Source organism: Aquarana catesbeiana, linkage group LG02, assembly GCF_042186555.1.
Source record: "Aquarana catesbeiana isolate 2022-GZ linkage group LG02, ASM4218655v1, whole genome shotgun sequence".
NCBI classification, from domain to species: domain Eukaryota; kingdom Metazoa; phylum Chordata; class Amphibia; order Anura; family Ranidae; genus Aquarana; species Aquarana catesbeiana.
The window spans coordinates 673254953-673277358 of NC_133325.1; positions in this window are offsets into that span (position 1 = coordinate 673254953).

Genomic DNA, 22406 nt, shown 5'->3' on the forward strand with positions numbered 1-22406 from the left:
GTAGAGCAGTGGTCAATCAGTTACAGTGTTTGCCATTTTGTGATCTGTCATTGTTAAAGTGTTTTGTCTCTGCTCTCGGTGTTATTCGCCTTCAGAAGTCCCCTGAAAGCAGCCAGACAGTATCATTGAGTTCTATTGCTCTTAATCTTCAGTTATTATTACACGGTTTATTTACTTGAGATATATTTGTCTACTATTCAGTTATACTGTTACTGTTTGTTCTATTCCTAAGAAATTTCACAGTAAAGACAATTTCTGTGTTTACTACAATTTGTGTCCTTTTACTGTGGTGTTCGCCCTAACATTAGTCCTGGGTGTGCCAGAGGGGATAAGATTGTTCTTGGGGTTGAGAGGCAGAGTACAGAACCTAATGTACTCAAGCGGCTCCTTCGGGGTAGCTCTACACATGCAAGGTTAGTGCAGCGATCTCCCCCGCTGAGCTCCCCCAACGTTCCCCCCCCCCCATCCTGCCCCCCTGCCAGAACACTCTGATCAGCACTCTCTTCCATTGGCTGGCAGTGCTGATCGAGAAGCGGTCGGCTGCTGGTTTTCCAGCATGCACATCTGACAGAAGCTGTCGGACAGACCGACATACACACGGGCAGAATGTCAGCTGGTATTTTTTGTACCGGCAAATGTCTCCCAACATTCTGTGTACGGGGCTTAAGGGTTGTCACGTGCAGTGGTCAAGAGTCCCCTGTGTTTTTATTGATTGGTGCTGAGAAAAATGGACTTGTAAGGCAAGTTCCTGTCTCTTATTATTAACAAAAGACTAAAAGCTACCCGCCATTCATTTAATAATCTATTATTAAATACAGAACTGCATTATGTGCATATTTTATATCTACCTAGTGTTCAGCTTTATTTTATATCTAGTTCTCCTCTGCTATTAGGTTTAGATTGAAAAAATAATATTAGTGAAGTTGCATCCCCTCTGTTCTCTATAGGATTGAGCAGGCATTTTTTATTTCAAAAAGTTTTTATTTTGTAAATAAGCATAGGAAAACATGCGTTGCAGCCGGTTGACAGTGAAATAGAATCAATGAACAATACGATCCTTAGAGCTCAATATATAGCTGAACTTAGCTGCATTACAGTATAACATAAATATGAATTACTTCAGTTGGGGTCATGTCCCCTTTACACATAAGCTCTGATAGAGATAGGAAGGGCCAGGGGAGGTCCTTTTATACACCCAGCACCCCCACGGGGATCAGACTGTGCTGGGTGAGGGTCTCCACTCCAGGACCCCTCCCCCTCCACCAGGCAGCCCAGGGTTGACCCAAAGTTGCTCTAGGGCTCCACTAGGGTTGCCACCTGTCCGGGATTCACCCGGACAGTTGGGGTTTGGCATCATGCGTCCGGGTTTCAGACTGCCTGAAACCCAGACATATTAGTCAGTCTGGACTATTGTTTCCCAGCAGGATTGCTGGCTGCAGTTGTCTAAGCTGAGAGTGTCTTTTACACTCTCTATCATGCTGCCCAAAGCCAACACTAACAATCCCCCCCCAAACACACACACACAGACTGGAGAGGAGAGAGGGCTGGATCTGCACCTCTTCTTCCCACCCCTACCCCTTTGTGTCTGCCCACACTCCAATCCCCGACACTGTGCCTCAGAAAAGGAATGTGCGGGCTGGAAAATTTAAGTCCAGCAGCCTCAGATACATCTGGATGAGAGGTGCTGAATGCCAAGGGGTGAGTGAGCTCACCATCCATCCCTGCCTGTGACTGAAGTCTCCCCCCTTCTCTCTTCTGCCTCTGAGTGAGTACACTAAGGTAAATCAGGGTTCTCGGAGCACCCCTTACATCAGAGCTCCCCTTTACACCAGAGGCCACAGTGTTTCCCCTTATATCAGAATCCTCTCCGTACATCAGAGTTCCTAGTGTTCCCCCTTAAATCAGGATTCCCAGAGCATCCCTTATGTTAGAGTCCCCAGAGTCCTCCCTTACATCAGAGTTTGCAGGGTCCCCCCCTTACAGGTAAAGGGAACTCTGCGAGTTCATATGTAAAAGGGGAACTCTGTGGACTCTGATGTAAAGGGGGACTCTTGTTATTAACTTCACATGATTAGAAATGTTATTTAATAGCAAAATATATGTATAGTTTATACTACAAAAAAAAAAAATTCTGAGCGCCGCTAAAGTGTTTGGGTTTGATTTGAAGAAAAGGTGGCAACCCTAGGCTCCACCCAGCTTTTGAGACTCAGGGCTGGTGAGTAATGTGAGTTTCACTGTAGATAGGGGAAGAGGAGGAGAATGAAAAGGAGAGCACTGAAAAGGAAAAGGATAGAGGAGAGGGAAGAAAAGAAGAGGGAGTAGCTTGTTGTTGTCTATCAATAATATTTTATAAATTATGATTTTAAGACTAGGGCTGACTTTTTTTCTAATTACTGTCATACTGTACAAGGGTTAATTAGCTCAGTGGTAGATGAATTTTAGTGAAGTCCATGCCAGTCTGAACTGTATTTTAAAGTCTTGGATACCCACTTTTATTAAAACAGACAAAAAGAAACGTTCACATCAAGTTGCCCACCCAGGGGTTTCAGCTTATAAACAAGCACTCAACTGAAAAATGCAAAGCCACCTGGCTCTATTATCAGCTGCACCACTGCTCTCTTTAGTCTTGGTCTCTTAGGCATTTTTCACCCAAGTTCTCTTGGCTCACTCAGCCTGAACTGATGTAGCACCCCTGCTACACCGGCTACACTGGCCCCTTCCACACTCCTCTTGAGACTTACAAACTCCCTCCAGTCCTCTGGACCCGCTAGTCACCTCAGCTTTATCCACAGACTCACAAAGCTGTCCCAACTCTCCCAGTCCTGTGGACAAGGAATCCCCCAAGCATTGGGTGCAGTCTGCAGCAGGAATATACATCCCTTCTGGCTGGAGCACACAGCTCTCCCCTTACATGGCTCTGTTTCCAAAATGGGAGCCCTGACCTATGCTTAGGCCCCCTTTACACCAGCAGACAGATCGGGTCCGCCTGTCCGTTTTTCAGGCGGGCCCGATCGGACCACCTGTTGTTCTCTATGGGGCAGCGGACATGTGTCCGCTGTCATCTGCTGGCATCCGATCTGGTCCACTAAAAACAGATGGATAGGGATATGTTTGCCATCCGTCCGGCGGATCAGATCAGATGAAAACAAACATGCAGTCCATTTCCATCTGACCACCCCATAAAGAACAGCGATGTGTCCGTGTCCACTCTGCATAGCGGAGCAGACATGGACCCGTTATCTGCCTGATCAGCGGAGAGATCCCCCACTGAGCATGTGGAACCGCTTGGACAGACCATGTGAAAGTGGCCTTAGACTTGGCTTATAATGAGCATGCACACCTGTATACTCCAGCCTGCAAGTCTTCAATAAGGCCTGGACACAGGATTGGAGGCTTCTTCCCACCCAAATCTTTTCAAGGTCTCCAAGCTCGAGACCCTGATTCGGGAATACCAAACCCTCAGAAAACGAAAAACCCAGTCTTCTCCATTCACACTGCCATAGTGAGAATGCTGTGTCATTCCACAGAATTCTGTGTCATATCCATTTCCTTAACTCCCACCGTGGCAGGGCCTTGCACTGTCACATTACTTACATGCATTTCATTTTCTAGGCAGTGTATTTTCATAATGTACGGTATGGTAAAGTAATCAATATATGGCTTGGACACTAGAGAGCGCTATATGACACAGTAAAATAACCAGCCAAGCACAGCCAGGAGCTACTGTATATGCAGCATGTAAGAAAGATAGAAAGAGTTAGACAGAGGAAAGAACACAAATGCATTCACCTAGTTCTAAAAAAATCTGAACTTCAAAAATATTTTGTTTTGATCCAACTTTCCTTGGGTTCATCCATATTTATTATTTATCATGTGTTCAATGTATGTCTGTAACATTAAAATAGAGCAGGGGTGAAATCTAGAGGCGCTAAGTGATACTCTGCCAGGGGGTGACTTGGCCCAACAACATCCCTCACAACTGGAAGATAAACTACATATTAAAGAGGAGGTCCAGCACCCCCCATGAAAAATTTAAAGTCAGCAGCTACAAATACTGTATCTGTTGACTTTTAATATATTGACACTTACCGTCCAAGGAGCCCACGATATCAGCACCCCAGCCGATTGGCTGTCAGGTGCAGCCGCCGCCATTCCTGGTAAGGGAACCTGGCAGTGAAGCCTTTCAGCTTCACAACTGGTTCCCTACTGCGCATGCGCAAAGCGTCCTGTGCTTTCTAATTGGTTCGGCGGCAGAGGCAGAAGGAGGGGGTCGAACTTCCGAGAGACTGGGCCACGGCCTCATCTCCTGGAAGTGAGGAACGGTACCTGTCAAAAACAGGTCCCTGTTCCTCTTCCCCCCTGCAAGGTGCCAAATGTGGCCCCAGAGGGAGGTCAGGAGACGGATAAGCAGAAGTTCAACTTTTGAGTGGAACTCAACTTTAAATACACAAACTTTTATAGTAGGAAAAAAACACAAAAAAATGCTGATAAATCTAACTAATGTAAGTACAGTGGAACCTCGGATTGCGAGTAACGTGGTTAACGAGCATTTCGCAATACGAGCACTGTATTTTTAAAAATCGTAACTCGGTTTGCGAGTGTTGTCTCGCAAAACGAGCACGATTCAGGCCAAAGCGTGTGCAGTACTGCGTTTGGCCTGAGGTGGGGGGCGCCGGAGCCTAGCGGTGTCGATCGGCGCCGTTCGGAAATGCACGGAAAGGCCTGAAGACAGCTCGGCTGACCTCGGAAACCTTGGGAATGGAGTCTTTCTGAGGTTTGCCGAGGTCAGCCATTTCCGAGGCTCTCTGGCGCCCCCCACCTCTGGCCGTATGCGGTATTGCATGCCATTAAAGTCAACGCGGAACAAATTATTTTCGTTTCCATTGACTTCAGTGGGGAAACTCGCTTTGATATGCGAGCACTTTGGATTACGAGCATTCTCCTGGAACGGATTATGCTCGTAATCCGAGGTTCCACTGTACTAAGTTTGTTTTGGTATTAGTCTCCTACGATCCCCTGTACAGCAAGCATTCAGATTGGGAAAGGGAGGGACAATGCCCAATCAGCATGCTGGGGTGTGTTCTGACCAATGTTCTTGACCAAACTGTACTGCTGAAGTAAAGGTCAATGGTTTTTCTGTGCTGTCCAGCAAAGGTGCACTCCTAGCACTGTTCAACCTTGGTGACTGATGGGTGCTTGTGATGGCACTAGCAGATGGCACTGTGTATACCACAGTAGAAAAGATGAGCTGTCACCAGCACTCCAATTTAAACATCATACACTTTTATTATTGAAAAGTCACATGTGTTATGTAAAGCCAACATTTCGTGGCTGTGCAAGTTCCCTTCCTGAAGGAGACATAGTGACCACATATGGGCCACCTACACTATATTACCAAAAGTATTGGGACACCTGCCTTTCCACTCACATGAACTTTAATGGCATCCCAGTCTTAGTCTGTAGGGTTCAGAATTGAGTTGGCCCCCCGTTTGCAGCTATAACAGCTTCAACTCTTCTGGAAAGGCTGTCCACAAGGTTTAGGAGTGTGTCTATGGGAATGTTTAACCAGAAGCGCATTTGTGAGGTCAGGCACTGATGTTGGACGAGAAGGCCTGGCTCTCAGTCTCTGCCCTTCCCAGAAGAGGTGAAGCTGTAATAGCTTCAAAGGGTGGGCCAATTCAATATTGAACCCTACGAACTAAGACTGGGATGCCAGTAAAGTTCATGTGTGTGTAAAGGCAGGTGTCTCAATACTTTTGGTAATATAGTGTATGTCACCTTGAAGAAGGGACCCTGCTTGGCCCAAAACATTGGCTTTACATGACACATGTGATATTTGACTTTGCACTATAAGAAGTGTATGTTATTTGCATTAAAGTGCTGGTGATGGCTCATCTTTCTTACTTGGAAACATAAAGCTGGTTGCACAGTTTTACAAATCTTTTGACATATAAAACACTTCCCATATGTGTGTCTGAAGTTTGGGTTGGAACATCAGTTTTGGGTGGCTCTTCTCTTTAGAGCAGTGGTCATCAACCCTGTCCTCAGGGCCCACTAACAGGCCAGGTTTTATGTATCACCTTGGGGAGATGCAGACTAGAATACTGCAATCACTGATATCACCTGTAATGTATTTCAGTTATCTTGCAAACCTGGCTTGTTAGTGGGTCCTGAGGACAGGGTTGATGACCACTGCTTTAGAGCACAACTCAAAAGAAAAATATGTTTCTCAATGCCAAGTCAATCTATGTGAACCTCCACTTTGGGATGCTCACCTGCTCACCCCAAACCCCCCTTCTCTGCTCACCTCTGTACCCTGAACCCCCTCTCTGCTCACCTCCACACCCTCCACTCTGCTCACCTCTGTACTCTGAACCCCTCTCTCTGCTCACCTCCGTACCCCAAACTCCCTTTTCTCTGCTCACCTCCGGATCCTGAACCCCTCTCTGTTCACCTCCACATCTTCCTCTCTGCTCACCTTCATACCCCAAATCCACCTCTCTGCTCACTTCCGTACCTCAAACCCCTTCTCTGCTCACCTCGGTACCCCAAACCCCCCTCTCTGCTCACCACCATTTCCCAAACCCCCTATGCTTACCTCTTTACCCCACACCCCATGTCTCCTTACCTCTGTACCTCAAACCACCATCTCTGTTCACCACTGTATCCCAAACCCCCCTTTTTGCTTACCTATGTACCCCAAACCCCCCTATGCTCACTTCCATACCCACAAACCCCTTTTTCAGTTCACGTCTGTACCCCCAAACCTTCCTCTCTGCTCACCTCCACACCTGTTGGCACACCTTTATACCCCACTCTCTCTGATAAAGCCAACCCCCACCCTCCCTACCGATCCCTTCTGTGCCCTGCTTTTCTCCGATTCCCTTACAATCTAAAAGGCTGAGGGCGGTGCTGGCCAAGTGCAGTGAGTGTGGCCAGGCTAATGACAAGTGAAATACGGGTGGCTGCCGGGTGTAGCTCTGCATCAGCAACTGCTTGAAAAATCGGAACCGGGGGCACTTAGTAGGATGGGACATGTAACCCTTCTGCTCCCCCTTCACTCATACCCCGGTACTGCCCTGGAGGGGGAAGCGGAGAGCTCAGGACTTAGAAAGCCACCTTCCCCTTCCACTGTTCTTCTCCCGAATGAGGTCCTGTTATGCCGATGTACATTAGGCGAAATGGGACCCCAGTCAGATCTGACAGTCTTTCTTAACCAGATTGCAGTGGGACCCCTGAGGACTTCAGGCAGCACCCCGGTTCAGAAAGACTGCTCTATACTATGTATAGACACTGGGCACTTAGCAGCATCCAGAATGGGCAAACTGTGTCCAGTCTTGGCCAGAGGTGCTGATTGTATGCAACCACTCATGTGAGCAGTTACAGTATCTTGAAAAAGTATTCATACCCCTTTACATTTTCCACATTTTGTCATGTTACAACCAAAAACAAATGTATTTTATTGGGATTTTATGTGATAGACCAACACAAAGTGGCACTGGCACATAATTGTGAAGTGGAAGGAAAATGATAAATGTTTTTTAATTTTTTTAGCAATAATCTTCAAGGGATCGTTTACAGTCCCCAGAAACCCATGGACTTGTCCGTGGCTGGCAGGAGGTGGCTGCGGATCAGGTCATCCTTAGTGACTCAGAGGACTCCAGACCGAATGCCTCAGCAAACCTACGCTGCAAGAGTGGTGGAGAAGGTGGCCGTCTAACCGATATGTTCAGACAAGCTTTTAGTCCGCAGCCCCAAGGTCTGATCGGTTCCAGCAACCATCGCCAGCGTCTGTTGTACATGGTGCAGGAATACCTAGGGGCAAGATCAGATTTGGAGACCTTTCCAACCGAAAATCCACTGGGTTACTGGGTCTTGAGGATGGATCACTGGCCAGAGCTTGCACAGTATGCAATTGGGCTACTGGCCTGTCCTGCATCCAGCATTCTTTCGGAATGCACATTCAGTGCTGCTGGAGGCTTTGTAACCGATCACAGAGTGCGCCTGTCCACTGACTCGGTTGATCGGCTCACCTTCATAAAAATGAATCAGTCTTGGATCACCAGCTACCAAGAACCTGATGCTGATGTAACCGATTCATTTTTTTATGAATGTGAGATCCCTTCAAGACTGCCTATGCTGATGCTGAGTGACTATCTATTATGCTGAGTGACTATTAAAGACCAGCCTCGTTTTGGATTTTAGGTGTTTACACATTTAAAACAGGTTTTTTTGCTAGAAAATTACTTAGAACCCCCAAACATTATATATTGTTTTTTTTCTAACACTCTAGAGAATAAAATGGCGGTCATTGCAATACTTTTTTTTGCACCGTATTTGCGCAGCGGTCTTATAAGCGCACTTTTTTTAGAAAAAATTCACTTTTTTGAATAAAAAAATAAGACAACAGTAAAGTTAGCCCAATTTTTTATTTATATTGTGAAAGATAATGTTACGCCAAGTAAATTGATACCCAACATGTCACTCTTCAAAATTGCGCCCGCTCGTGGAATAGCGTCAAATTTTTACCCTTAAAAATCTCCATAGGCGACGTTTAAAAAAATTCTACAGGTTGCATGTTTTGTGTTACAGAGGAGGTCTAGGGCTAAAATTATTGCTCTCGCTCTACCGGTCGCGGCGATACCTCACATGTGTGGTTTGACCACCGTTTTCATATGCGGGCGCTACTCATGTATGCGTTCGCTTCTGCGCGCGAGCTCATCGGGACAGGGCGCTTTAAAATTTTTTTTTTTTTTTTTTATTATTTATTTTACTTTATTTTATTTATTTTTTCACTGTTTTAAAAAAAAAAAATTTGGATCACTTTTATTCCTATTACAAGGAATGTAAACATCCCTTGTAATAGAAAAAAGCATGACAGGTCCTCTTAAATATGAGATCTGGGGTCAAAAAGTCCTCAGATCTCATATTTAGACTAAAATGCAAAAAAAAAAAAAAAAAAGTCGTTTAAAAAAATGACACAAAAAAATTGTGCCTTTAAGAGAAGTAGGCGGAGCCGACGTAATGACGTCGCTCCGGCCGTCACATGATATAGAGACGGGTGGGGGCCATCTTGGCCTCACTCGTCTCAGTACCTCAGCGGTGACAGGTCCCGATCTCCTCCGCCGCTACCGACGGCTCCGATAAGCGCGGGAGAGCGGCGGGAGGGGGGGTGGCACCTCTCCCGCCGCCGATAACGGTGATCTCGCGGCGAACCTGCTGCAGGGACCACCATTATCGTGTACAGAAACGCCGGCCCTAAAGATGGATACCTCGGTTGTGGCAGCAGCTGCTGCCGTTACCGAGATATCCATCTTTAAAAAAATGACGTATATATACAGTGGCCGGTCGTGAAGTGGTTAATGTTTATGTTGATAGCTTCTAAGAACATTTTTGGTTCTGGGCACCACCACCAGTGGCTAAGGCCCAATTTTTCTGCCCCTGTTGAACAGGGGAGTGTAATTACAAGTTTTAAAATGTCATTCTCTGCTGCAGAAAAGTGCTTGACATTTTCTGAACCCATTTTTGGGTCCCTGTATCTTGGGGCCACTTGGTGCTAGAAACCTTTGGATATTTTATGGTGCTAGTTCCACTGGGTTTGCACACCAAATTTGGGGTTCCTAGCACTAAGTGGCCCCAAGATATGGGGCCCCAAAATCAGTCAACTGTGTCCATCTGCAGCAATGTCATTTCGGACCCTTTGGGTTCAGAGACCCCAAATTTTGGCTGAAGCTAGGGGGCATCTAGGAACCCTTAACTACAGAGTTTGAAGTTTGGGGGACCTATGGCTGCAAATGGGCACAGTGAGGCATGCAAATGGGCACAGTGAGGCTGCAAATGGGCATTGTTGACCCTCTTTTCCACTTACAGCAGATGTGCATTTCTCACCCTCGTCTTATACTCGGGTCAGTAAGTTTTTCCCATTTTTTTTGGTAAATTAGGGCCTCAACTTATACTCGGATCGACTTATACTCGAGTATATACGGTATATGTGTTTAGGCACAAATTGAGTCCATGCTGTTAGTTAAAAGATATGCTGCAATCCACATATTTGAACCAGGGTTGCCACCTGTACGGGATACACCGGACAGTCCAGGTTCTGAATCGTCTGCCCGGTTTTCAGACTCTTTGAAACCTGGACAGACCATTCAGGCAGGGGGAGCTCCATTAGTATATTTGTCACTGTGGAGACAGCAGCAGTGTCGCTGCTTCTCCGTAAATACACTGTGCTGGTATGTTTGTTAGAATCTAAAACTCATTCCTGTCCCCCCCCTCCAGGCTCCTCCAGGCTACTGCAGGGTCTCTCTTATCAGTGACTTAACCCCCCCCACCCTCCGATCACTAGTGGGTGTGCTTAGAGAACCCGGGGAGCTGAGCTGAGGAGGAGATCATGTCGGGAGGAGTAGATAATGTTGGGCTGGCGCTGCTCACACTACATGCAGGGAAGAAGTGAGCTGGGAGTTTTTGTCTGAGTCTCCTAGGGTGGATAGCTGAGAGGATTTGTTTTGCAGGAGTTGCTGTGAAGGGTTAAGGTGACAGGAGGATGGGTCTGAATTGTGTCTGAAAGATATCTTCCAAGCCTCACACCTCTATACAAACATCCCCCATCCTCAGTCCAGATAATGTGCAGTAATTTATGACCATTCATTAACCCTGTGTGTATGTGGAGAGTGTAAACTTCTGATTGTACAGAGCTTGGATAACATAGGGATATTTGAATGGTTATACATTACCTTCACATCATCTGTACATACAGAGTGCTAGGAGCTGGCAGTTTTCATTGTTGCACTGTTGTAAATATTAGTGGATGATTACAATAGCTTTTGTTTTTATGTACATCACTATTTCTCAGCCACCAACTCCCCCCAGGTGCATCAGCCCCCAGTCCACTTCATACATCCAACTGGCATCATCCCCTCCGCACTCCTCTCCTATACATACTACCCCCACCATCCCCTCCGCACTCCTCTCCTATAATACTACCCCCACCATCCTCTCCGCACTCCTCCCCTGTACATACTACCCCCACCATCCCCTCCATACTCCTCTCCTGTACATACTACCCCCACCATCCCCTCCGCACTACTCTCCTGTACATACTACCCCCACCATCCCCTCTGCACTACTCTCCTGTACATACTACCCCCCACCATCCCCTTTGAACTCCTCTCCTGTACATACTACCCCCACCATCCCCTCCGCACTCCTCTCCTGTACATACTACCCCCACCATCCCCTCCGCACTCCTCTCCTGTACATACTACCCCCACTATCCCCTCCACACTCCTCTCCTTTACATACTACCCCCACCATCCTCTCCTCACTCCTCTCCTATACATACTATCCCCACCATCCCCTCCGCACTCCTCTCCTATACATACTACCCCCACCAGCCCCTCCGCACTCATCTCCTATACATTCTACCCCCACCATCCCCTCCGCACTCCTCTCCTATACATACTACCCCCATCATACCCTCCACACTCCCCTCTTGTACATACTGCCCCCATCATACCCACCACGCTCCTTCTGCCACTCTGCATGATACAGGGCTCGGTGCCTCTAAGCTTCGGCCTGCCACATTAATGTTGGCTCCCATGAGACAGCCATCTTTAAACCTGGGGGACCCATGATCTTCAATTGCCCGGAGGCCCCATGAGTTATCAGTCCACCCCTGGCCCAGACTGTGGCTACCCAGCAGGGTTTCTCACTGCAATTGTAAGCAAAGAGTGTCAACTTTGTTGACTCTGATGTAAAGGGGAACTCTTGTGATTAACTCCATATGATTAGAAATGTTATTTAATCACAAAATATATGTATAGTGTATACTACATAAATACATAAAAATTGACTTGCATTGTACAGAGGTAATGAATTTAATGTACTACTGAAAAAAAAATTGCTGTGCGCTGCTAATGTGTTCGGGTTTGATTTCAAGAAAAGGTGGCAACCCTAGTTTGAACATGTAGTCATGTTTCCTTAAATGTTTAATGTTAATTCAGATATATGTGTGTAGATAATGGATCACCGCTTTGTAACTCCACATTTGTAATTCTTTTGTAACCCTCTTTTGGTGATCTCTGTAAACTAATGTATTGTATGTCATTTTACAGTTTTCACGGTGCTTATGGTGCTTAAGGTGTTTAAGGAGTCAAAGGGATTAACCTCTGTGGTGTTCAACCTTAATGCACACCTTTGAGGCAAAAGAATAAAAGTACTACACCCATCAGAAGCTCTCCTCTCATTATTTACTCAAGCCAAAGGGGTCGCTACAGTGAAAACTTGTCGCTAAGGTGGAGACTTGACGCCACATCTCTGTCATCTAAGGCTGCGTCGCTGTTTTCATCAAACTGTAAGGGCTTTCCAACGCCTTGCAAGGACACATGCCGAAAAGTAAACGCGGCACATGGACATTTAAATATAGCGGGCTGCTTTATACGTGGTCTGGAAATCGCCTTTAATTAGTAAACGAACCAAATAATTTATATTTTACTAAAGCAATGATTGTTATTTTATTCGTGATATGAGTGCCTAGTGTCTAGAGGCCTAGTGTCAAATTGTAAACAACACTATCTCCTAAATTGCTAATCCACTAAACTGTTTGTTAATTACGTAAAGGGTAAATTGTCTGGTTAAAAAATATTAGCAGTATATTCGTTTAACAACATTTTGTCATATGGTATGCATTGTTTGCTAATCTTTGTAAGTTACAAGTGTAAATGCTTATTTTCCTTTGTAGCCTATTGGTAGCAAATTTGAGCCAACTCTCATTCAGATTAGGTTTCAGACACACACACACTTGAAAGGCAAAGGCACACTAAAACAAAATGTTGTCACCCACTAAAGAAACAGACAAACCCACCGAGTTACAACAAGTGCGGTCCAGCTTCAGAGAGCGAAGATTAACAGAAAAGGGCCAAGAAATGCACAAAGAAACAGTTAAGAAAAATGAAATAGCATTCAACAAGGCGTACGACTCTTGGAAGGAGCTAGCAAAAGAAATTAGGATGAAGTTAAAGAACTTCTGCCTGGCCGAAGACCTTGATACAAGAATGAAGGCGATTAAAGCCAAAGAAGCGTTAGTACACCAACAGTATGAGTCCATTTGCCGTAATCATTCCACTACCTCATACGTTGTTAAAAGAATGGATGCATGCACCACGTTAACAGCTGCAATCTGCAACCTCACCAGCAAACGGCTAGAGAATGTGGAGGAAACCTTTAATGATCAACTTGAGAAGGAAAGAGTGAGGATGGTACTTAATAAAGAAGAGCACGAGTCAGTCTTTGGAAACACGGAAACAGAAACTGTTCTCTCAGAGTCATTACCAGACTCTAGGCTCAAGCTCAAGAGCCACTTCCAGATCTTCTAGCAAACGTGCAGACGCAGAAGCCGACCTTTCAGCCAAGATAGAACAGGCAAAGGTGATGCAACAGATGCATGAGCCACAAGTTAAGCTAAGCAAAATGGAGGCAGAAACTAAACTTAAGTTAGATGAGGAAAGAGAAGACTGCAACAGCTACAAACTGAAAATGAAGTCAAGGTAGCTGCAGCAAGAGTGAAACCTTACAATGCCTATGATATTTTTAAATATTGTGAACAGGAGACAGACTACAAGGTACAAAACCTTTACAAAAAAATGAACCACAAACCTCATTGAATCTGAAAGCTGTGCCATTTCAACCTTCAAATACACCGCTTTAAGTGTCAAGACCACAAGAAGGTAGTCAAATTCCAGGACTCGCAAGTCTGCTCATCTCCAGTCGTCTCCCTATACCTGAACCAACTGTATTTACAGGTGATCCTTTAAAGTTCATAGATTGGAAGATATCCTTTATGGGGCTGATTGATCAAAAACCAATCCCTGTGTGCGAAAAAAAGAGGTATCTCGGTGGTGAAGATCATAAGGCAGTGAAAGGTTTCTTCTATCAGAATTCAGAAGACGCTGATCTAGGTGCCTGGGGAATCCTACAGGACAGGTATGGAGGTCCATTCATAGTGCAAAGAGCTTTCAGATAAAGGCTGACTAAAGGGCCAAAAATATCAGCAAACGACCCTGTAGCCAATTTCCTTCAAGGCTGTGGGGAGGCCATTCCCCACGTTAAAGGCCTAGCAATTCTAAATGATTGTGAAGAAAACCACAAGCTTCTCAAGAAACTGCCTGAATGGGTTGTGCGTAGATGAAGTTGCATCGCTGTGGACGAATTAGACAAGTTTCAAGAATACCCAACCTTTGCTCATTTCACAGAGTTCCTGCAGAAGGAAACCAAGATAGCATGCAACCCCATTGCCTCCCCCTTCCTCCTCAGTATCAAGACCACAGATGAGAGAATTCCCAAAAGAGCTAAGGTGTTCAACACAGGCACTCAAATGAAGCCCTCCACCTCTAGTGTTCCAGAGATCTCAGCTTCAAGACCAAAACCACCCTGCCTAGTCTGCAAAGACAAAACGCACAGTGTCGCTAAATGTCTGACTTTTGCAGCAAGGACCATTGATGAAAGGAAGGCCTTCATTTTTGAAAACCACCTCTGCTTTGGTTGCTTATAAAAGGGCCATACTTCAAAAGACTGCAAAGGAAGACACATGTAGCATATGTAGTCGTCGTCATCCAACCTGTTTGCACATACAGAGAAACACTGAGCCTGTCAAAACACCAAACGATGACTCAGTAGCTACGGGAGATAAGGTAAATGACAGCGTTTCCAAAGTTACGTCCCATACATTGACAAGGCATACTCTTGCCACCTCCTGCATTGTTCCAGTTCTGTTGTCAGCTGCGGCGGAGCCTCAGAGAGAAATCCTCACTTACGCCTTACTTGACACGCAGAGTGATTCAACCTTTATTTTGGCAGACCTGGTATCTAAGCTAAGTGTGAGCACCAAACCGTTACAGCTAAAGCTCAGCACCATGACAGCCATTGATACAGTTATATCAAGCCAAATTGTTCACGGTCTACAAGTGCATGGTTTCAACTCTAAAGCTATAGTCCAACTCCGTCAAGCCTATACGAGAGACTTCCTACCAGTAGATACATCTCACATCCCCACCAAGGAGACTGCACTTCAGTGGCCACACCTCAAGCATTTGGCAAACAAGTTACAGCCACTTCAAGACTGCAAAGTCAGACTGCTGATCGGTTACGATTGCCTATCAGCACTAACTCCCTTGGAGGTCATTACAGGCTCCAAAGATGAACCCTTTGCTCAAAAAACTATGCTCGGCTGGAGCATCATAGGATCAGGAAATCCACATCTTGATAGACAGGGTAGCCAGACTTCTCTGAAAGAAATTATGAAGATAAGTATGTGTCTCAAGATGACGCTCGTTTGGTGCAGTTTCTCTCTGAAACCATAATGAAAAGGAAAGATGGACACTATGAGATGCCGTTACCCTTCAAAGACAACAGTCAACCAACACCACCAAACAATAAGAGGCTGCCCATTATTCGACTTCAACATCTAAAGAAAGGTTAAAGGTCAATAAACAGTACTATGAACACTATACTGCATTCATGGAAGAAACGATCAGAAAAGGTGATACAGAACCATCCCTTTCATTATCAGAGGAAGAAACAGTGTGGTACATCCCACAGCATGGGGTTTATCACCCCAAGAAGCCAGACAAGTTAAGAGTCGTCTTTGATTGTTCAGCAAAGTTTCAAGGCATCTCCCTAAACGACATCTTAATGACAGGTCCCGACCTGATAAATTCTCTAGTGGGAGTCCTCTGTCGCTTCAGGAAGGAAGCAGTTGCTGTGATATGCGACATTGAACATTGATGTTCCCCCAGAAATGCGCACTTACTTAAGGTTCCTTTGGTGGGAGAAAGGCCAGTTAGAAACAGAACCAAAGGCATACAGAATGGCAGTTCACCTCTTTGGTGCCAGTTCATCTCCAGGATGTGCCAACTTTGGCCTCAAGTATCTTGCACAACAACACAAGGCAGAATATCCTTCACCATCATCTTTCATTGAGAAGAACTTTTATGTCGACGACAGCCTAACCAGTGTTTCAACAATCAGTGAGGCTACAAATCTAATCCTCGAAGCGCAAGGATTATGTAAAAATGCTGGCTTAAGACTGCATAAGTTCAACTCTAATAAAAGGGACGTCCTGTCTTGTGTAGCTCCATCAGAAAGAGCAACAACTAGTGAACCTCTCAAACTTAACCCAGACTCAACATCAGAAGGGCAAGTACTTGGCATTCAGTGGTCAATTGAAAAGGACACCCTCAGTTTCAGTGTTGACATAAAGGACCGACCCTCAACCCGTCGTGGTATCCTGTCAGTCATAGCCTCTCTTTATGATCCTTTAGGCTTCATAGCTCCGTTCATACTGAGTGGCAAGTGCATTCTCCAGGAGCTTTGTCGCAGGGGCATCAGTTGGGATGAAGCACTTCCTGAGAGCTTAAGCCCACGGTGGGAGGCCTGGAAGGGTAATCTGCAAGCTTTAAGGAAAATCAAGATACCCAGATGCTACCACCCTGACTTGGGTAACATAGTGAAGGTGGAACTACACCACTTTTCCGATGCCAGCAACGTAGGATATGATTACCGTTCTTACCTTAGGTACAAAAATGACAGAAGTCAAGTTCACTGCAGCTTCGTTGCAAGGCGTGAACTCTCAGCTGCAGTCACTGCAGTAAGATTGAGTGTCGTGTTGAAGGCAGAACTTGAAATAGAAATTGACAAAGAATTCTTCTGGACAGACTCCCAGGTAGTTTTGGCCTATATCAATAATGAAGCGGGAAGATTTCATGTGTTTGTAGCCAATCAACAAAAGTCTGGATAGGCCTCTCTCACTGGTCTAGCAGCCAGTATGCAGCACGAATCTAAAGTCTCTGCCACAGACTTACTTGGGGGGTAAATCTGCACGATCCTCTGCCACAGGATGTATCAGATCTTCTGCAGTGAACAGTCAGTCAAAGTGCCTGAACCTTTAAGCCGAACCAGCGACACTATGCTATATAGTTACTTCTTTTGGATACGTCCTGCAACCGAGTCACCAGGCCCCTCTATAGACCAGCACGCTGAGTGATCTCTCCAAGACGGGTCCTCCCCTGGGATCTCCTCGGCTGTCCAGCTTTGCCACACAGGACCGACAGCTCAGGACCATTCCTCGGCCGTGGTGGTAGGCCCCAGACAAGCCTCTGGACCCACCCCTGCGCCGTAGCATCGTGGGCCTCCCGATCGGAGGACCACGAGGTAGCTCCTTAACACATACCTGTCGGCCAGGAGGGCCAGCAGGTGGCTGCAAAAAAACCCTAAATTCACCTAAATTTGTGTCTTTTTGCCCTCTTTTCAGGCATACTGACTAGCCAGGCCAAGGCACACCTCAGGCCTTGGTGCTTAGGAGTATCACTTTCTCACTCGAAGACTCTGACTACAAGTGTAAAGGCTAGCCGGAGGCTGGCCTGTATTTGTGGGAGGAGTCCGAGAGGGCTATTTAAGCCTCCTCCTCTGTCAGGCCAGGGCTCATCTGCGTTTCTGAGTTCCCACCCACCCATTTTCCCCAGTCTTCATAATACTCATAATACTTTTCTTATTCTTACATTCAGGGTATGCCCTCTTTTCAGGCATACTGACCAGCCAGGCCAAGGCACACCTCAGGCCTTGGTGCTTAGGAGTATCACTTTCTCACTCGAAGACTCTGACTACAATTACTTCTTTTGGATACGTCCTGCAACCGAGTCACCAGGCCCCTCTATAGACCAGCACGCTGTGTGATCTCTCCAAGACGGGTCCTCCCTTGGAATCTCCTCGGCTGTCCAGCTTCGCCACACAGGACCGACAGCTCAGGACCATTCCTCAGCCACGGTGGTAGGCCCCAAACAAGCCTCTGGACCCACCCCTGCGCCGTAGCATCGTAGGCCTCCCGATCAGAGGACCACGAGGTAGCTTCCTTAACGTATACCTGTCGGCCAGGAGGGCCAGCAGGTGGCTGCAAAAAACCCCTAGAACATGGCGTCTGTCCCATAAATACCCCCTTCCCAGAATGCAACTCGGAGGACCACCTCCACCGAGCTTGTCTCCGAGATAGAGGAGCATCTATACACTTTGACACGTTGTCCTTCCAACACTGACTAATGGTAACAACGACACCCACCGGTCAGCACGGAAGCACACACAACGTCAGCCAAGCTGGAACAGAGGCGAACTTTTAACCTTCCTAACACACAATTTACTAAATTTACCTAATCTGCGTAAGATTGTAAATCTACCAGCGCTACATATTGTATGTCATTTTACAGTTTTCACGGTGCTTATGGTGCCTATGGTGCTTAAGGTGTTTAAGGAGTCAAAGGGATTAACCTCTGTGGTGTTCAACCTTAATGCACACCTTTGAGGCAAAAGAATAAAAGTACTGCACCCATCAGAAGCTCTCCTCTCGTTATTTAATCAAGCCAAAGGGGCCGCTACACCTCTCTTAAGCTGGGTCTACACATATCGAAATTTGACAGGTTCAGCATGAACCGGACGAATTTTGGTTAGTTTGTTCCCCTCTCCGTTCAACAGAAGGTGATTGTTAGACTGAATTCTGTTAAATGGTCCTGCCGGAAAACCAGCATTTGATCTGCTACTGAAGCGCAATCTGTGCATTCAGACGGGGGGAGTCCCCGCTGTCAGAATACAATGAGACAGTGGGGGAGATTTCTGCATCCACATTGCTTGTGTGGATGTGGGAATCTTACATTTGTATTGTTCAAACCCACTGGTAGGATAAAAAAAAATAACTCACAGCTTTAATCTATCCAAAATGGAAAAAAAAAGTTTTGCCGCTTTGCCTTCAGTTCAACTTTAATCACCTCAATACAGTGCACTTACACCCCCTTCCTGCCCAGACCAATTTTCAGCGCTCTCACAGTTTGAATGACAATTACTCAGTCATGCAACACTGTACCCATATGAAACTTGCGTCCTTTTTTCACACAAATAAAAAAAGACAGTACATTTTGTGAAAAAAACACCTTTTTCTTTGTTTCTGTCATAAAATTTTGCTAATTAGTAATTTTTCTTCATAAATGTTGGCCAAAATTTATACTGCTACATATCTTTGGTAAAAATAACCCAAATTTGTGTACATTATTTGGTCTTTGTGAAAGTTATAGAGTCTACAAACTATGGTGCCAATCACTGAAAATTGATCACATCTGATCAGGCCTTCAGTACATCAGGTGAATCTCATTCTTGAGACACTAACAAGTCAGGAAAGTACAAATACCACCCAAATGACCCCTTTTTAGAAAGTAGACATTCCAAGGTATTACGTAAGTAGCATGGTGAGTTTTTTTAAGTTGTAATTTTTTCCCACAATTCTTTGCAAAATAATTTTTTTTTTACAAAATTGTCATATTATCAGGTTATTTCTCACACACAGCATATGCATACAACAAATTACACCCCAAAATATATTCTGCTACTCTTCCCGAGTATGGCGATACCACATGTGTGAGACTTTTACACAGCCTGGCCACATACAGAGGACCAACATTGAAGAAGCACCTTCAGGCGTTCTACGAGCATAAATGACACAACTCATTTCTCAACCACCTATTACACTTTTAAAGGCCCTGGAGCACCAGGATAATGAAATTGCCCACAAACTGACCCCATTTTGGAAAGCAAACACCCCAACATATAATCTGTGAGGCATAATGAGTAATTTTTTTCCAGAAGTTTTTGGAAAATGTGGAAAAAAAATAAAAACGCATTTTTTTTTACACAAAGTTGTCAATTTATAAGATATTTCTTTTTTTTTTGTTTAATTAGTTTTTATTGAATGACAAGACAAACAAGTTTGAACAAAACGAGTGGACCTCGTAATGACATAACAGTCAGTTAACGATAGGTGCCAGGAGTGTACATTCATTTGCATATTCTAAACTCTATCTGCGACATGTATCGAGGCCCAGGGTCGCTCAATTCCAGCTTGTCAAAAACAGTGACATTATCAAATAACACGGAGCATAGGCGCCAGTAGCCTCTCTGTAATGACCTTTCACAAAGCATAAAACATTGAGAGAACCAGAATGTAAAGAAAAGCAGAAAAGAATGGAGAGAAAAACAAGGAGAAGAAGGAGGGGGGTGTCTGCCTCGGTCCAATCCCTCTTATACAATATACTCAACAAACACATCACTTAGGTTGAGACATAATTTCCACGTAGGTGGATGTATATTTGAAGGCAAACCAGCAGGACCATATTTTCTTTGCTAGCTCAGACTTATTTCTAAGGGAGTGAGTAAGATCCTCCATATAATATATATGGTCTACTTCCATAAGCCATTGGCGTAAGGTAGGTATGGTCGGTTGTTTCCAGTATCGGGGAATGAGTGCTTTTGATGCATTAAGCCGGTGTGGTGTTATATATTTCTTATATGTTCCCACTGGATTGCCTGTACGGTGAAGTAGTATAACCCGGTCGTTGGGGATCTCAGAACCTTCGATCTCCCTGGCCCAGTGTAGAATAGTCAGCCAATATGGGCGGATAAGCGGGCAATACCACCAGACATGAGCATGTGTTGCTCGTTCACCTCCCCCCCGCCAACACAGAGGCGATGCTCATGGGAAGGTTTAGTGAAGCACCACTGGGGTGTAGTGCCACCTCGTTAACAATTTGTAATTCACCTCTGCCATTTTGGAAGCCATGGAGGAGGTGTGAGTCATTAGGAGAATAGTAGATCTTTGGGTTTCCGACAACTCTTTGTGGAGATCTTTCTCTCAATTGCTTAGGAAAGTAGGGTCTCTTGTGGAGGCTAACGTTTGCAAGGCTTAATAAAAGTAGGAGATAGGCTCCTCAACTGGTTGATCCTCAATGAAAGCAGATTCTATAGGTGTCAAATCAGAGATGGTCCGTAGAGGTTTTGGGAGAAAGTGAACAAAAGCTGCCAACTGACGGTACCTCCATTGGTCCATAGGTGTCACAGTAGAGCTAGGCAATAGTGTGGACAGGGGCACAATGCCCAATGGGGTAGTAACTTGATGTAGTAGGGCCATAGCCCCAAGACTCCAAACATGGATTTTGGGGTCTATGTTCCCGGGGAGAGTAGTTATGGCCAGTCAATGGCAGGAGAGGAGAGTTATGTGCCCAGGTATGCGCCTTACACAGTGAGTCCCATACCATGAGGGTGGAGCGTGTGAGGTGGTTGAGGACAAAGTTCTGTGTTTACTAGGGATCCAAATTTGTGGGAAAAGGTCTGATCCACTGAGCTCTGTTTCCAGGCTCACCCATAACTTAGAGTCTTTGTGATGCTTCCAATCAGAAATTCTATTTAACACTATTGCTAATATTGCTAAGAAGTATCTCTTAAGGTCCGGTAGGGCTAAGCCCCCTTCCCTTTTGGGTCTAGTGAGGAGGGTCCTAGCAAGTCTGGGTCGTTTTCTGTTCCACACATATTTGTTAATCATTGATCTTATCAGTGTAAAGAAACCTGCGGGGATTCTATACGGAATCATCTGGAACAAAAACAGCAGCCTGAGCAGTACATTCATCTTCACAACTCCAATCCTCCCCAACCATAAGTGAGCAATTTGAGACCATTTCTGCAGGTCTGATCTAATCGCATTCAACAGGGGCAGAAAGTTAGTTCGGATTAAGGAGGCCGGGTTAGGAGTGAGGTATATACCTAGGTATTTCATCTTACGCGCCTGCCAACTAAAGGGGGAGGACCTTTTCAGATGGGCTACAGTCTTACCTGGGACAGATACGTTTAAAATTTCTGATTTTGTCATATTGATTTCAAAATTGGAGATGGCACTAAACGCTGAAAATGCTGACATGAGGTTAGGAAGGGATATCAGGGTTTGTTGTATGTAGAACAGAATGTCATCTGTATAAGCAGCGTATTTGTGTTCGGAGCCTCCTATGGTGATCCCATGAATGCAGGGGTTATGTCTGACCATTGATAAGAATGGCTCTAACGAGAGGGCAAATAAAATGGGCGAGAGGGGGTAACCCTGGCGAGTGCCATTATATAGCGTGAAGGGGTCACTCAGAGTGCCATTTATACACAATTGGGCTGTGGGGAAGTAATAGAGAGCAGAAATTTGAGATAGGAGGGAGGCACCAATACCCAAATGAGATAGCGTTGCCATGAGATATTCCCAGTCCACCCTATCGAACGCTTTTTCCGAGTCTGTTGATAGCAAGAGGGTGGGCCGGGAAGATCTACGCGCATGGGCCATCAAGGATAGGGTGCGGAGGGAGTTGTCACGTGCCTTTCTCCCCGGTATGAATCCCGTTTGGTCTCTGGAGACCCACTGCGGGATCAAGGGGAGGAGTCTATACGCGATGGCTTTGGAATGTAATTTGGCATCAATATTTAACAAGGAGATGGGGCGATAGCTCTCACAGTTACTGGGATCTTTGCCAGGTTTGGGAATTACAGTAATGTGCTCGTGGAGAGTC